Source organism: Salmo salar, chromosome ssa10 (genome assembly GCF_905237065.1).
Source record: "Salmo salar chromosome ssa10, Ssal_v3.1, whole genome shotgun sequence".
Taxonomy (NCBI): Eukaryota; Metazoa; Chordata; class Actinopteri; order Salmoniformes; family Salmonidae; genus Salmo; species Salmo salar.
In genome coordinates, this window is record NC_059451.1 from 3,167,407 (window position 1) to 3,183,572 (window position 16,166).

The 16,166-nt window shown below is 46.6% G+C and overlaps 1 protein-coding gene across 5 annotated transcripts in view; it reads left to right on the forward strand.

Annotated features, from left to right (window-relative positions):
* Positions 1 to 16,166, forward strand: part of shroom2a (shroom family member 2a) — a 141,930-nt gene that overhangs the window by 11,510 nt on the left and 114,254 nt on the right. The window lies entirely within an intron of this gene.

Below are 16,166 nucleotides of genomic sequence, written 5' to 3' on the forward strand. Positions count from 1 at the left end.
TTAAACTGTATCATGCTGAAACACTCCACCCTTAGGATTGTTCAGCATGTCAACATTCATTTCAACAGTAACATCTGCTACTCCCAACATCTCTTGCCGTCTCCACAATAACCTTCAAGTTGGCATTTCTGCTTTCCACAACCCGAGTCGTCGTATTGATGACCTTACCAATAAAAGCTAATGAAGTCAACTTTATTCATTATCAAAGTGTCCTTTTGACGCCACACATTCATGAGCACCAGATTTCTGAACAGGCCTCGAAACCATGTCAGGACAATCGGAAGCGCCAGTCCTGACAGTAGGTCCACCCAGTGTAACCGATGTGAAATGGCTAGTTAGTTAGCGGTGGTGCGCGCTAATAGCGTTTCAATCAGTGACGTCACTCGCTCTGAGACTTGAAGGAGGGTTTCCCCTTGCGTTGCAAGGGCCGTGGCTTTTGTGGCGCGATGGGTAACGATGCTTCGTGGGTGTCAGTTGTTGATGTGTGCAAGGGTCCCTGGTTCGAGCCCGGGTTGGGGCGAAGAGAGGGACGGAACCTACACTGTTACACTAGCATAAGTACATCCATTGTAAGATCCACCAATAGCACTGTAGTTCTACCAATCTGTTTTACCCCCTCTGCGTACCATTCGTCATGACTGCTCCTATATCTCTGAGCCTCTCTCTGTACCTGGCATCTACCAAATGCTGCACAACACTTAACCTTCACCTTGCTTCCACATTCCCTGTAATCATGTTCCCCTCCACACATCTTTTCTTGAATTTACACTGCGTAGCTACATATCCCTTTCTTTGGCATCTAAAACACTGCAATGCATATGGGACAAATTCTCTAACATTGAAACTAAGGAATCCTATCTGTACTTTTCCGGGCAAGACTTTGTCAAACCTCAGCATCACTGATAGGCTTACACTACTTTGACTCTCTTTCCTATTTATCAATCTGTTGGCATCAATCACTCTGCCTCCTATCACTTTTTCTTTAATATCATCTATGGACATAGATATTGGGACCCCTAGTGACGACTCTCCTCAACCTAGCATAAGCACCAGGTACATGGCTTTTAATCTTCTTCGCATTAAGCTTTTCCATTTTCAGAATCTTGTCTTGCTGAGCCTGGCTAACGCACCATATGAACCTCTTGGGGCTATGTGGGACGCTAGCGTGCCACCCGTGGTGCACCCTATCAACAGCAGGTGCATTTCAAGAGCGGCAAATATGAAACCAAATAAATGTCAAAATTCAAATTTTTCAAACATACAACTATCTTACACCCTTTGAAAGATAAACATCTCCTTAATCTAACCACGTTGTCCGATTTCAAAAAGGTTTTACGGCGAAAGCATAAAGTTAGATTATGTTAGGAGAGTACATTGACAATAGCTGTGTGTAATGTTTTGTCAATTCAAAGACAGGCGTCACCAAAACCATAAAATCAGCTAAAGTAATGCACTAACCTTTGACAATCTCCATCAGATGACACTCCTAGGACATTATGTTAGACAATACATGCATTTTTAGTTCTATCAAGTTCATATTTATATCCAAAAACAGCGTTTTACTATGGCGTTGATGTTCAGGAAATCGTTTCCCTCCAATAACCGGCAGTCAAGTCAGCACAACAAATTAAATAATTAATATTAGAAAACATTGGTAAAATATTATATTGTCATTTAAAGAATTATAGATTTACATCTCTTGAACGCAATCGACTTGCCAGATTAAAAAATAACCTTACTGGGAAATCACACTTTGCAATAATCTGAGCACTGTGCCCAGAAAAATACGCTTTGCGATACAGACTAACCGCCATGTTGGAGAGATCGAAAATACTATGTAAATAATCCATTACCTTTGATTCTCTTCATCAGATGTCACTTCCAGGAATCCCAGGTCCATAACGAATGTAGTTTTGTTCAAAAAAGCTCATCATTTATGTCCAAAAATCTCCGTGTTGTTAGCACATGATCTAAGCCCGCCGGACTTCACTTCATGAACGAGGGGAAAAAATATATTTACGTTCGTTCAAACATGTCAAACGTTGTATAGCATAAATCATTAGTGCCTTTTTGAACCAGAACATGAATAATATTCAAGGTGGACGAATGCATTCTCTTTTAAAACGTATTGGAACGAGGGTACCCAACATGACCTCGCGCGCCAGAGTCTAATCGGCCATCACCGTTCCAAGGCTCTTGTTCGGTCAGATCTCACAGTAGAAGACTCAAAACACTTTGTAAAGGCTGGTGACATCTAGTGGAAGCAATAGGAAGTGCCAAAAGATTAATAAGCCCCTGTGTGTTTCAATGGCATAGGCTTAAAGGTAATTCAACACATCAGGTATCCACTTCCTGTCAGAATCTGTCTCAGGGTTTTGCCTGCCAAATGAGTTCTGTTATACTCACAGACACCATTCAAACATTTTTAGAAACTTTAGGGTGTTTTCTATCCAAATATAATAAGTATATGCATATTCTAGCTACTGGGTAGGATTAGTAACCAGTTTAATTCGGGTACGTTTTTTATCCACCTGAATTCGAATACTGCCCCCTAGCCATAACAGGTTTTAAATGGAATTGAGCAATATACCACATTACTTCTCACTAGTAATACATTTCTTGTTTTATAAACATTCCAAAGCATTCTCATCCGTTATGTGAATTTTGGTGTTATGACGTGAAAATATTTTGGCAGGTAGGTTTTTCAAATCTAACTACCACAGTGGCTGGTCGACCATTTAAAAAAAAATTAAAAAAATACATTTAAAAAAATAAATATTATAATAATGAAAAATAAAGGTCCTACCCTGATTGTGAATACTCCGATTAATATTTTCTATCCAAATCTACTAATAATATGCATATCCTACCTTCTGGGCCCCGAGTAGTAGGCAGTTTAATTTGGGCACGTTATTCATCTGAATTTCCGAATAATGCCCCCTGTCACCAAGAAGATAAGACTGACCCTAGCCCCCCGACACAAACTATTGCAGCATAATTACTGGAGGCTGAGACAGTCGCCCTGGTCAGTCTGTCATCAGGGGTTCATGACTCCAGTTGACCCGGTCAGTCTGTCATCAGGGGTTCATGACCCCTCCAGTTGCCCCGGTCGGTCTGTCATCAGGGGTTCATGACCCCCAGTTGCCCCGGTCGGTCTGTCATCAGGGGTTCATGACCCCCAGTTGCCCCGGTCGGTCTGTCATCAGGGGTTCATGACCCCTCCAGTTGACCCGGTCGGTCTGTCATCAGGGGTTCATGACCCCTCCAGTTGACCCGGTCGGTTTGTCATCAGGAGGTTCTTCTTATGATACCCTACATTCTCTGAATTACTGAAACATGTTCTTGTTGAGTATGGGATTCTGAAATGACTGGTGTAATATCTTGGAATGTGTTTTACATTAGTTGTATTTATTTATTTATTTATTTACTTTGTGTGAAGTACAGATCATTCTCTTGGAACTGTGCTGAGGAACACAGAGAGCAGAGCTGACGATAGAGCCTCTGGTAGTTAATTCTTCTTGAATGCGTAAATTAAAGCGCACAGACGACCAGCAGATTGAAGATTATAATATAGCATTGTTTCAACCAGACAGCCAGTCACAGGGCAGCGTTGTTTCAGCCAGTCACAGGGCAGCGTTGTTTCAGCCAGTCAGAGAGCAGCGTTGTTTCAGCCAGTCAGCCAGTCAGAGAGCAGCGCTGTTTCAACCAGAGAGCCAGTCAGAGAGCAGCGCTGTTTCAACCAGACAGCCAGTCAGAGAGCAGTGCTGTTTCAACCAGACAGCCAGTCAGAGAGCAGCGTTGTTTCAACCAGACAGCCAGTCAGAGAGCAGCGTTGTTTCAACCAGACAGCCAGTCAGAGAGCAGCGTTGTTTCAACCAGACAGCCAGTCAGAGAGCAGCGTTGTTTCAACCAGACAGCCAGTCAGAGAGCAGCGTTGTTTCAACCTGAAAACTACATATTATTTTTGTTGTTGTTTTGTGACCAACTTTTTATTTTTCAGAAGGGGGTACAAAGATAACCCATTCCCCCCTCAGTCCCCATCCTCCTCCCCACCCAGAAACCATGCTCCCCTCCCCTCCCACCCAGAAACCATGCTCCTCTCCCCTCCCACCCAGAAACCATGCTCCTCTCCCCTCCCACCCAGAAACCATGCTCCCCTCCCCTCCCACCCAGAAACCATGCTCCCCTCCTCCCACCCAGAAACCGTGCTCCCCTCCCACCCAGAAACCGTGCTCCCCTCCCACCCAGAAACCGTGCTCCCCTCCCACCCAGAAACCGTGCTCCCCTCCCACCCAGAAACCGTGCTCCCCTCCCACCCAGAAACCGTGCTCCCCTCCCACCCAGAAACCGTGCTCCCCTCCCACCCAGAAACCGTGCTCCCCTCCCACCCAGAAACCGTGCTCCCCTCCCACCCAGAAACCGTACTCCCCTCCCACCCAGAAACCACGCTCCCCTCCCACCCAGAAACCACGCTCCCCTCCCACCCAGAAACCACGCTCCCCTCCCCACCCAGAAACCACGCTCCCCTCCCCACCCAGAAACCACGCTCCCCTCCCCACCCAGAAACCACGCTCCCCTCCCCACCCAGAAACCACGCTCCCCTCCCCACCCAGAAACCACGCTCCCCTCCCCACCCAGAAACCACGCTCCCCTCCCCACCCAGAAACCACGCTCCCCTCCCCACCCAGAAACCACGCTCCCCTCCCCACCCAGAAACCACGCCTCCCTCCCCACCCGGAAACCACGCTCCCCTCCTCTCCCCACCCGGAAACCACGCTCCCCTCCTCTCCCCACCCGGAAACCACGCTCCCCTCCTCTCCCCACCCGGAAACCACGCTCCCCTCCTCTCCCCACCCGGAAACCACGCTCCCCTCCTCTCCCCACCCGGAAACCACGCTCCCCTCCCCACCCGAAACCACGCTCCCCTCCCCACCCGGAAACCACGCTTCCCTCCCCACCCAGAAACCACGCCTCCCTCCCCACCCAGAAACCACGCCTCCTCCCCACCCAGAAACCACGCTCCCCTCCCCACCCAGAAACCACGCTCCCCTCCCCACCCAGAAACCACGCTCTCCTCCCCACCCAGAAACCACGCTCTCCTCCCCACCCAGAAACCACGCTCCCCTCCCCACCCAGAAACCACGCCTCCCTCCCCACCCAGAAACCACGCCCCCCTCCCCACCCAGAAACCACGCTCCCCTCCCCTCCCAGAAATCACGCTCCCCTCCCTCCCAGAAACCACGCTCCCCTCCCCACCCAGAAACCACGCTCCCCTCCCCACCCAGAAACCACGCTCTCCTCCCCACCCAGAAACCACGCTCCCCTCCCCACCCAGAAATCACGCTCCCCTCCCCACCCAGAAATCACGCTCCCCTCCCCACCCAGAAACCACGCTCCCCACCCAGAAACCACGCTCCCCTCCCAGAAACCACGCTCCCCTCCCAGAAACCACGCTCCCCTCCCAGAAACCACGCTCCCCTCCCAGAAACCACGCTCCCTTCCCAGAAACCACGCTCCCCTCCCTTCCCAGAAACCACGCTCCCCTCCCTTCCCAGAAACCACGCTCCCCTCCCTTCCCAGAAACCACGCTCCCCTCCTTCCCAGAAACCACGCTCCCCTCCCAGAAACCACGCTCCCCTCCCAGAAACCACGCTCCCCTCCCTTCCCAGAAACCACGCTCCCCTCCCCACCCAGAAACCACGCTCTCCTCCCCACCCAGAAACCACGCTCCCCTCCCCACCCAGAAATCACGCTCCCCTCCCCACCCAGAAATCACGCTCCCCTCCCCACCCAGAAACCACGCTCCCCACCCAGAAACCACGCTCCCCTCCCAGAAACCACGCTCCCCTCCCAGAAACCACGCTCCCCTCCCAGAAACCACGCTCCCTTCCCAGAAACCACGCTCCCCTCCTTCCCAGAAACCACGCTCCCCTCCCTTCCCAGAAACCACGCTCCCCTCCCCTCCCAGAAACCACGCTCCCCTCCCAGAAACCACGCTCCCCTCCCAGAAACCACGCTCCCCTCCCCACCCAGAAACCATGCTCCCCTCCCCTCCCAGAAACCAAGGTAGGTTGCTTATCAGTAATGTAAAATAATCTGCTTCTAATTAAAATTCTTTAAATTCCTCCCATACCGTTAAGTTTTGCCAAAGGTCTGGGTGGACTTTAAAGTCCTCGGTCTCAATAAACCTACATAATTGAAAGGTTGCTGGATTGAATCCCCGAGCTGACAAGGTAAAAATCTGTCATTCTGCCTCCGAACAAGGCACTTAACCCACTGTTCCCCGGGCGCCGAAGACGTGGATGTCGATTTAAGTTACCTCTCTGATTCAGAGGGCTTGGGTTAAATGCGGTGGACACGTTTCAGTTTAATACATTCTGTTGGACAACTGACTAGGTATCCCGCTTTCCCTTCGTCCTAATTCAGTCACACCCGCCATGGAGTCAGGGTCTCGGACAGTAGCTCTATATTTCAGATATGAAAGGCTAGCGTCGAAATGCTATGAAAATGCAATGATTAAAATGTTTTCTGTGAGCCTCTGCTCTGGCCCAGGACCCAGGCCTACCCCCCCAGGCCTACCCCCAGTAGGGCGTCTGACTAAATGAACAAATACAGCAGCATATTTGGAACGGAATATATTTTTAAATGTTATGTCTTTAATACGTTGATGTTCCTGTTACGATCGGTCTCGGGGTTTTGACTGCCATATGAGTTCTGTTATACTCAGACACCATTCAAACAGTTTTAGAAACTTTAGGGTGTTTTCTATCCACATATATTAATTACATGCATATCCTAGCTTCTGAGTTTGAGTAGGAGGCCGTTGAAAATGGGCACAATTTTTTTCCAAAACGCGCTGTAGCGCCCCCTATCCTAGGCGAACTCGAAGAGGTTAAAATGGTGTAAAATAGTCATATGTTTGAGAAATTGAAGTAATAGCATTTCTAAGGTATTTGAATATCGCGCCACGGGATTACACTGGCTGTTGACGCAAGCGTCCCACCTAGCCCATAGAGGTTAACCAAATAGGCCAGTTGAGAACAAGTTCTCATTTACAACTGCGACCTGGCCAAGATAAAGCAAAGCAGTGCAACAGAAACAACAACACAGAGTTACACATGGAATAAACAAACATACAGTCAATAACAAAATAGAAACATCTATATACAGTGTGTGCAAATGAAGTAAGGAGGTAAGGCAATAAATAGGCCAATGGTAGCGAAGTAATTTCAATTTAGCAAATTAACACTGGAATGATAGATTTGCAAGTAGAAATACTGGTGTGCAAAAAAGTCAAAAACAATATGAGGTAGGTAGTTGGATGGGCTCTTTACAGATGGGCTGTGTACAGCTGCAGCGATCGGTAAGCTACTCAGATAGCTGATGCTTAAAGTTAGTGAGGGAGATTTAAGTCTCCAACTTCAGCAATTTTTGCAGTTCGTTCCAGTCATTGGCAGCAGAGAACTGGAAGGAAAGGAGGCCAAAGGAGGTTTTGGCTTTGGGGGTGACCAGTGAAATATACCTGCTGGAGCACGTGCTACGGGTGGGTGCTGCTATGGTAACCAGTGAGCTGAGATAAGGCGGGGCTTTACCTAGCAGAGACTTGTAGATGACCTAGAGCCAGTGGGTTTGGCGACGAATATGTAGCGAGAGTCAGCCGACGAGAGCATACAGGTTGCAGTGGTATAAGGGGCTTTGGTGACAAAATGGATGGCACTGTGATAGACTGCATCCAGTTTGCTGAGTAGAGTGTTGGAGGCTATTTTGTAAATGACGTCGCCGAAGTCGAGGATCGGTAGGATAGTCAGTTTTACGAGGGTATGTTTGGCAGTGTGAATGAAGGATGCTTTGTTGCTAATTAGGAAGCCGATTCTAGATTTTATTTTGGATTGGAGATGCTTAATGTGAGTCTGGAAGGAGAGTTTTCAGTCTAACCAGACACCTAGGTATTTGTAGTTGTCCACATATTCTAAGTCAGAACCATCCAGAGTAGTGATGCTAGTCGGGCGGGCGGTTGCAGGCAGCGATCGGTTGAAGAGCATGCACTTAGTTTTACTAGCATTTAAAAGCAGTTGGAGGCCATGGAAGGAGTGTTGTATGGCGTTGAAGCTCGTTTGGAGGTTTGTTAACACAGTGTCCAAAGAAGGGCCAGATGTATACAGAATGGTGTCGTCTGCGTAGAGGTGGATCAGAGAATCACCAGCAGCAAGAGCGACATCGTTGATATATACAGAGAAAAGAGTTGGCCTGAGAATTGAACCCTGTGGTACCGCCATAGAGACTGCCAGAGGTCCGGACAACAGGCCCTCCGATTTGAAACACTGAACTCTGTCTGAGAAGTAGTTGGTGAAGCAGGCGAGGCAGTCATTTGAGAAACCAAGGCTGTTGACTCTGCCGATAAGAATGCGTTGATTGACAGATTCGAAAGCCTTGGCCAGGTCGATGAATACGGCTGCACACTAATGTCTCTTATCGATGGCGGTTATGATATCGTTTAGTACCTTGAACGTGGCTGAGGTGCATCCATGACCAGCTCTGAAACCGGATTGCATAGCGGAGAAGGTACGGTGGGATTCGAAATGGTCGGTGATCTGTTTGTTAACTTGGCTTTTAAAGACTTTAGAAAGGCAGTGCAGGATGGATATAGGTCTATAACAGTTTGGGTCTAGACTGTCTCCCCCTTTGAAGAGGGGGATGACCGCGGCAGCTTTCCAATCTTTAGGAATCTCAGACAATACGAAAAAGCTGTTGAACAGTCTAGTAATAGGGGTTGCAGCAATGGCGGCGGATCATTTTAGAAAGAAAGGGTCCAGATTGTCTAGCCCAGCTGATTTGTACGGGTCCAGGACTCTGAGCCAGGCTAACCTCCAGCAGAGCTGTCTGACTGAGTCCAGAGCCAGGAGTTAATGTGTCATGACTTCTGTCTAAGGCTGATACCCTGGCTTGGATGTCTCACCACTTATCTGGCGTCACTTTAAGCTGTGCGATGGTGAAGCGTGTGTCTGATAGAGCTGATTTCACAGCCTTCTATTTTTGAATATTGAGGAATAATTCACTTTTTCTGGTCAACATGAATTGGTATGTGAGGCAGAAGTAATGCGACTTAAGTTTAGCACTTATCTGGTTAGTGGTGCGGGAGCCCTGTTGTCTGGTTCGTGGTGTGGGAGCCCTGTTGTCTGGTTAGTGGCGTGGGAGCCCCGTTGTCTGGTTAGTGGCGCGGGAGCCCCGTTGTCTGGTTAGTGGCGCGGGGGCCCCGTTGTCTGGTTAGTGGCGCGGGGGCCCCGTTGTCTGGTTAGTGGCGCGGGGGCCCCGTTGTCTGGTTAGTGGCGCGGGGGCCCCGTTGTCTGGTTAGTGGCGCGGGGGCCCCGTTGTCTGGTTAGTGGCGCGGGGGCCCCGTTGTCTGGTTCGTGGCTTATCTGTTGCACCCACAGTGTGATGACGTTACATTGTACATGCATCAGAAACAGTTTTCATTATTACCCTAACTGACCTAATTACCATAACAGACAACCATATGGTAATGAGAATTGGGCATTACGGTAATGAGAAGCCCTTACCAAAAATGTTTACATCAATTCATGCTCTTTATAATCTATTATAGTGTAAATACACTGAACTAAAATAGGAATGCAACATACAGCAATTTCAAAGAGTTTACTGAGTTAGTTTATTTAAGGAAATCAGTCAATTTAAATACATTCATTAGGCCCTTATCTATAGATGTCACATGAATGGGAATCCAGATATGCATCTGTTGGTCACAGACACCTTAAAAAAAGGTAGAGGTGTGGATCAGAAAACCAGTCTGTATCTGGTGTGACCACCATTTGCCTAATGCAGCGCAACACATCTCCTTTGCGTTGAGTTGATCAGGCTGTTGATTGTGGAATGTTGTCTTACTCTTCTTCAATGTCTGTGTGAAGTTGCTGGATATTGGCGGGAACTGGAACACGCTGTCAATCCAGAGCATCCCAAACATGCTCAATGGGTGACATGTGAGTATGCAGGCCACGGAAGAACTGGGACATTTTCAGCTTCCAGGAATTGTGTACAGATCCTTGCGACATGGGACCGTGCATTATCATGCTGAAACATGAGGTGATGGTGGCTGATGCATGGCACGACAATGGGCCTCAGGATCTCGTCACGGTATCTGTTCATTCCAATTGCAATCGATGAAATACATTTGTGTTGGTTGCCCGTAGCTTATGCCTGCCCATACCATAACCCCACCACCACCATGGTGCACTCTGTTCACAACGTTGACATCAGTAAACCCCTCGCCCACACAACACCATACATTCTGTCTGCCATCTGCCCGGTACAGTTGAAACTGGGATTCATCTGTGAAGAGCACAGTTCTCCAGCGTACCAGTGGCCATCGAAGGTGAGCATTTGTCCACTAATGACGAACTGCAGTCAGGTCAAAACTAGTGAGGATGACAAGCACGCAGATGAGCTTCCATGAGACGGTTTTTGACAGTTTGTTCAGAAATTATTCGGTTGTGCAAACCCACAGTTTAATCAGCTGTCTGGGTTGCTGGTCTCATGATCTAGCAGGTGAAGAAGCCGGATGTCGAGGTCCTGAGTTGGCGTGGTTACACATGGTCTGCAGGCTGTTTGGACGTACTGCCAAATTCTCTAAAACGACTTTGGAGGCGGCTTATGGTAGAGAAATTAACATTAAATTATCTGGCATCAGCTCTGGTGGACGTTCCTACAGTCAGCATTCCAATTGTACTCTCCCTTAACTTGAGACGTCTGTAGCATTGTGTTGTGTGACAGAACTGCACATTTTAGTGGCCTTTTATTGTCCCCCGAACAAGGTGCACCTGTGTAATGATCATGCTGTTTAATCAGCTTCTTGATATGCCACACCTGTCAGGTGGATGGATGATCCTGGCAAAGGAGAAATGCTCACTAACAGGGATGTGCGTATGTAACATTTCTGGGATATTTTATTTCTGCTCATGAAACAGGACCAACACTTTACATGTTGTTTTAGATTTTTGTTCAGTAAAGATCGAAATGCTTCAATGTGGATTGTTATGTTTCCATTGAACATGGAAAGGAACGTCAATGAATACTCTGTTTTAGCCCTAACCCTAACCATGTTGGTTTAACCCTAAATCAGGTGTTTTAGCCCTAACCCTGTTGTGTTAACCCTAAATCAGGGGTTTTAGCCCTAACCCTGTTGTGTTAACCCTAAATCAGGTGTTTTAGCCCTAACCCTGTTGTGTTAACCCTAAATCAGGGGTTTTAGCCCTAACCCTGTTGTGTTAACCCTAACCCTGTTGAGTTAACCCTAACCATGTTGTTTTAACCCTAAATCAGGGGTTTTAGCCCTAACCCTGTTGAGTTAACCCGATTGTGACTCCTGTTTGCCACATCTTCAATTTAAGCCCGGAAGACAGTGTGTGCCCTCGGACATGGAGGGAGGCAAAGGTCATTAAGCTACTCAAGAATAGCAGAGCACCCTTTAATGGTTCAAACAGCTGACCAATCAGCCTGTTACAAGTACTTTTGCAAACTTTTGGATTTTTTTTTTTTTTATCAATTGAAAAAAACTTAGGTGTTATGGATTTGCATTCTCTGCCTTATTATGGCTTGAGATGAACCTAGTAGAACAGAGGGTTTTCCTTAGTGGAAGCCTCTCTAATGCAAATTCAGTTGAGTCTGGTGTATCACAGGGAAGCTGGCTAGGGCCATTATTGTTTTCTGTTTTTACTAATAACCTTGAATAAAGCCTGTGTGTCTATGTACGCTGACGACTCAACAGTAAACACTTCGGCTGCAACAGTAAAATAAATAACTGAGACACTTAACCTCTATGGGCTAGGTGGGACGCTTGCGTCCCACCTACTCAACAGCCAGTGTAATCCCGTGGCGCGTTATTCAAATACCTCAAAAATGCAAAAACTTCAATTTTTCAAACATATGACTATTTTACACCATTTTAAAGACAAGACTCTCGTTAATCTTACCACACTGTCCGATTTCAAAAAGGCTTTACAACGAAAGCAAAACATTAGATTATGTCAGCAGAGTACCCAGCCAGAAATAATCAGACACCCATTTTTCAAGCTAGCATATAATGTCACATAAACCAAAACCACAGCTAAATGCAGCACTAACCTTTGATCTTCATCAGATGACAACCCTAGGACATTGTTATACAATACATGCATGTTTTGTTCAATCAAGTTCATATTTATATAAAAAAACTGCTTTTTACATTAGCATGTGACTAGCATTCCCACCGAACACTGCCGGTGAATTTACTAAATTACTCACGATAAACGTTCACAAAAAACATAATTATTTTAAGAATTATAGATACAGAACTCCTCTATGCACTCGATATGTCCGATTTTAAAATAGCTTTTCGGTGAAAGCACATTTTGCAATATTCTCAGTAGATAGCCCGGCATCACAGGGCTAGCTATTTAGACACCCAGCAAGTTTAGCACTCACCAAAGTCAGATTTACTATAAGAAAAATGTTACTACCTTTGCTGTTCTTCATCAGAATGCACTCCCAGGACTGCTACTTCAATAACAAATGTTGGTTTGGCCCCAAATAATCCATTGTTATATCCAAATAGCGGCGTTTTGTTCGTGCGTTCAAGACACTATCCGAAAGGGTAAATAAGGGTGACGAGCATGGTGCATTTCGTGACAAAACAATTCTAAATATTCCATTACCGTACTTCGAAGCATGTCAACCGCTGTTTAAAATCAATTTTTATGCCATTTTTCTCGTAAAAAAGCGATAATATTCCGACCGGGAATCTGCGTTTAGGTGAACAGACGAAAGAAAATAAAGCATGGGGTCGACTCGGGCACGCGCCTAAGCCCATAGTACTCTGATCGGCCACTTGCCAAACGCGATAATGTGTTTCAGCCAGAGGCTGCCTCGATATCGTTCAGCTTTTTCCCGGGTTCTGAGAGCCTATGGGAGCCGTAGGAAGTGTCACGTTATAGCAAAGATCCTCAGTCTTCAATAAAAAGAGCCAAGATGAACAACAACTTGTCAGACAGGCCACTTCCTGCATGGAATCTTCTCAGGTTTTGGCCTACCATATGAGTTCTGTTATACTCAGACACCATTCAAACAGTTTTAGAAACTTTAGGGTGTTTTCTATCCAAAGCCAATAATTATATGCATATTCTAGTTACTGGGCAGGAGTAGTAACCAGATTAAATCGGGTACGTTTTTTTATCCGGCCATGTCAATACTGCCCCCTAGCCCTAACAGGTTAACACAGAGCTGCAGTCAGTTATAGAATGGGTAACTTGCAATAGGTTTAACATAGAGCTACAGTGAGTTATAGAATGGGTAACTACCAATAGGTTTAACATAGAGCTGCAGTCAGTTCTAGAATGGGTAACTACCAATAGGTTTAACATAGCGCTGCAGTCAGTTATAGAATGGGTAACTACCAATAGGTTTAACATAGAGCTGCAGTCAGTTATAGAATGGGTAACTACCAATAGGTTTAACATACATTAACATTTTAGTCATTTAGCAGACGCTCTTATCCAGAGCGACTTACAGTAGTGAATGCATACATTTCATACCTTTTTTTTTGTATTATATATTTTTACATTCTTTTCTTTTTACATTTTTTTCTTATTATATATATATTTTTTTGTACTGGCCCCCCGTGGGAATCGAACCCACAACCCTGGCGTTGCAAACACCATGCTCTGCCAACTGAGCCACAGGGAAGGCTAGAGCTCCAGTCAGTTCTGGAATGGGTAACTACCAATAGGTTTAACATAGAACTACAGTCAGTTCTAGAATTAGTAACTAACAATAGACTGATGCTAAATGTCTCAAACTAAAAGCATCATTTGGGACAAATCACTCGCTCAACGTTAAACCTAATTTCGATCCATTACTGAATAATGTGGTGATTGAGCAAGTTGAGGAGACTAAACTGCTGTAACCCTAGATGGCGAGTTGAGGAGACTAAACTGCTGTAACCCTAGATGGCGAGTTGAGGAGACTAAACTGCTGTAACCCTAGATAGCAAGTTGAGGAGACTAAACTGCTGTAACCCTAGATAGCAAGTTGAGGAGACTAAACTGCTGTAACCCTAGATGGCAAGTTGAGGAGACTAAACTGCTGTAACCCTAGATGGCAAGTTGAGGAGACTAAACTGCTGTAACCCTAGATGGCAAGTTGAGGAGACTAAACTGCTGTAACCCTAGATGGCAAGTTGAGGAGACTAAACTGCTGTAACCCTAGATAGCAAGTTGAGGAAATGAAACGGACTCAAATATAGACTCCAACGTTCTATTGTAATTTGCCCGTATGTATTACACAGATCGCCTACATGTCAGTACATACACAGTGTGATTTTGTTTTGTTTTAAATATCTTAATATTTTTTTACATTTACGTAGTTCAGTCCTTGTGTAGTATGTCATGTTTCATGTGGACCCCAGGAAGAGTAGCTGATGCTTTTGCAGCGGATAATGGATCCCAATAAATACCAGACCTGCTGTGTTAACCCTGACCTGCTGTGTTAACTCTGACCTGCTGTGTTAACCCTGACCTGCTGTGTTAACCCTGACCTGCTGTGTTAACCCTGACCCTGCTGTGTTAACCCTGACCCTGCTGTGTTAACCCTAACCCTGCTGTGTTAACCCTAACCCTGCTGTGTTAATCCTAACCTTAAAGCTGCCGTGTTAACCCTAACCTGCTGTGTTAACCCTAACCTTAAAGCTGCTGTGTTAACCCTAACCTGCTGTGTTAACCCTAACCTGCTGTGTTAACCCTAACCCTGCTGTGTTAACCCTAACCTTAACCCTGCTGTGTTAACCCTAAAGCTGCTGTGTTAACGCTAAAGCTGCTGTGTTAACCCTAACCCTGCTGTGTTAACCCTAACCCTGCTGTGTTAACCCTAACCCTGCTGTGTTAACCCTAACCCTGCTGTGTTAACCCTAACCCTGCTGTGTTAACCCTAACCCTGCTGTGTTAACCCTAACCCTGCTGTGTTAACCCTAACCCTGCTGTGTTAACCCTAACCCTGCTGTGTTAACCCTAACCCTGCTGTGTTATCCCTAACCTGCTGTGTTATCCCTAACCTGCTGTGTTATCCCTAACCTGCTGTGTTATCCCTAACCTGCTGTGTTAACCCTAACCTGCTGTGTTAACCCTAACCCTGCTGTGTTATCCCTAACCTGCTGTGTTATCCCTAACCTGCTGTGTTAACCCTAACCTGCTGTGTTAACCCTAACCTGCTGTGTTATCCCTAACCTGCTGTGTTATCCCTAACCTGCTGTGTTATCCCTAACCTGCTGTGTTAACCCTAACCCTGCTGTGTTAACCCTAACCTTAAAGCTGCTGTGTTAACCCTAACCCTGCTGTGTTAACTCTGACCTGCTGTGTTAACCCTGACCTGCTGTGTTAACCTAACCCTGATGTGTTAACCTAACCCTGATGTGTTAACCTAACCCTGCTGTGTTAACCCTAACCCTGCTGTGTTAACCCTAACCCTGTTGTGTTAACCCTAACCCTGCTGTGTTAACCCTAACCCTGCTGTGTTAACCCTAACCTTAAAGCTGCTGTGTTAACCCTAACCCTGCTGTGTTAACCCTAACCTTAAAGCTGCTGTGTTAACCCTAACCTTAAAGCTGCTGTGTTAACCCTAACCCTGCTGTGTTAACCCTAACCTGCTGTGTTAACCCTAACCTGCTGTGTTAACCCTAACCCTGCTGTGTTAACCCTAACCTGCTGTGTTAACCCTAACCTGCTGTGTTAACCCTAACCTGCTGTGTTAACCCTAACCTTGCTGTGTTAACCCTAACCCTGCTGTGTTAACCCTAACCCTGCTGTGTTAACCCTAACCTGCCGTGTTAACCCTAACCCTGCCGTGTTAACCCTAACCTGCCGTGTTAACCCTAACCCTGCCGTGTTAACCCTAACCCCGCCGTGTTAACCCTAACCCTGCCGTGTTAACCCTAACCTGCCGTGTTAACCCTAACCTGCTGTGTTAACCCTAACCTGCCGTGTTAACCCTAACCCTGCCGTGTTAACCCTAACCCTGCCGTGTCAACCCTAAAGCTGCCGTGTCAACCCTAACCCTGCCGTGTTAACCCTAAAGCTGCCGTGTCAACCCTAAAGCTGCCGTGTCAACCCTAACCCTGCCGTGTCAAC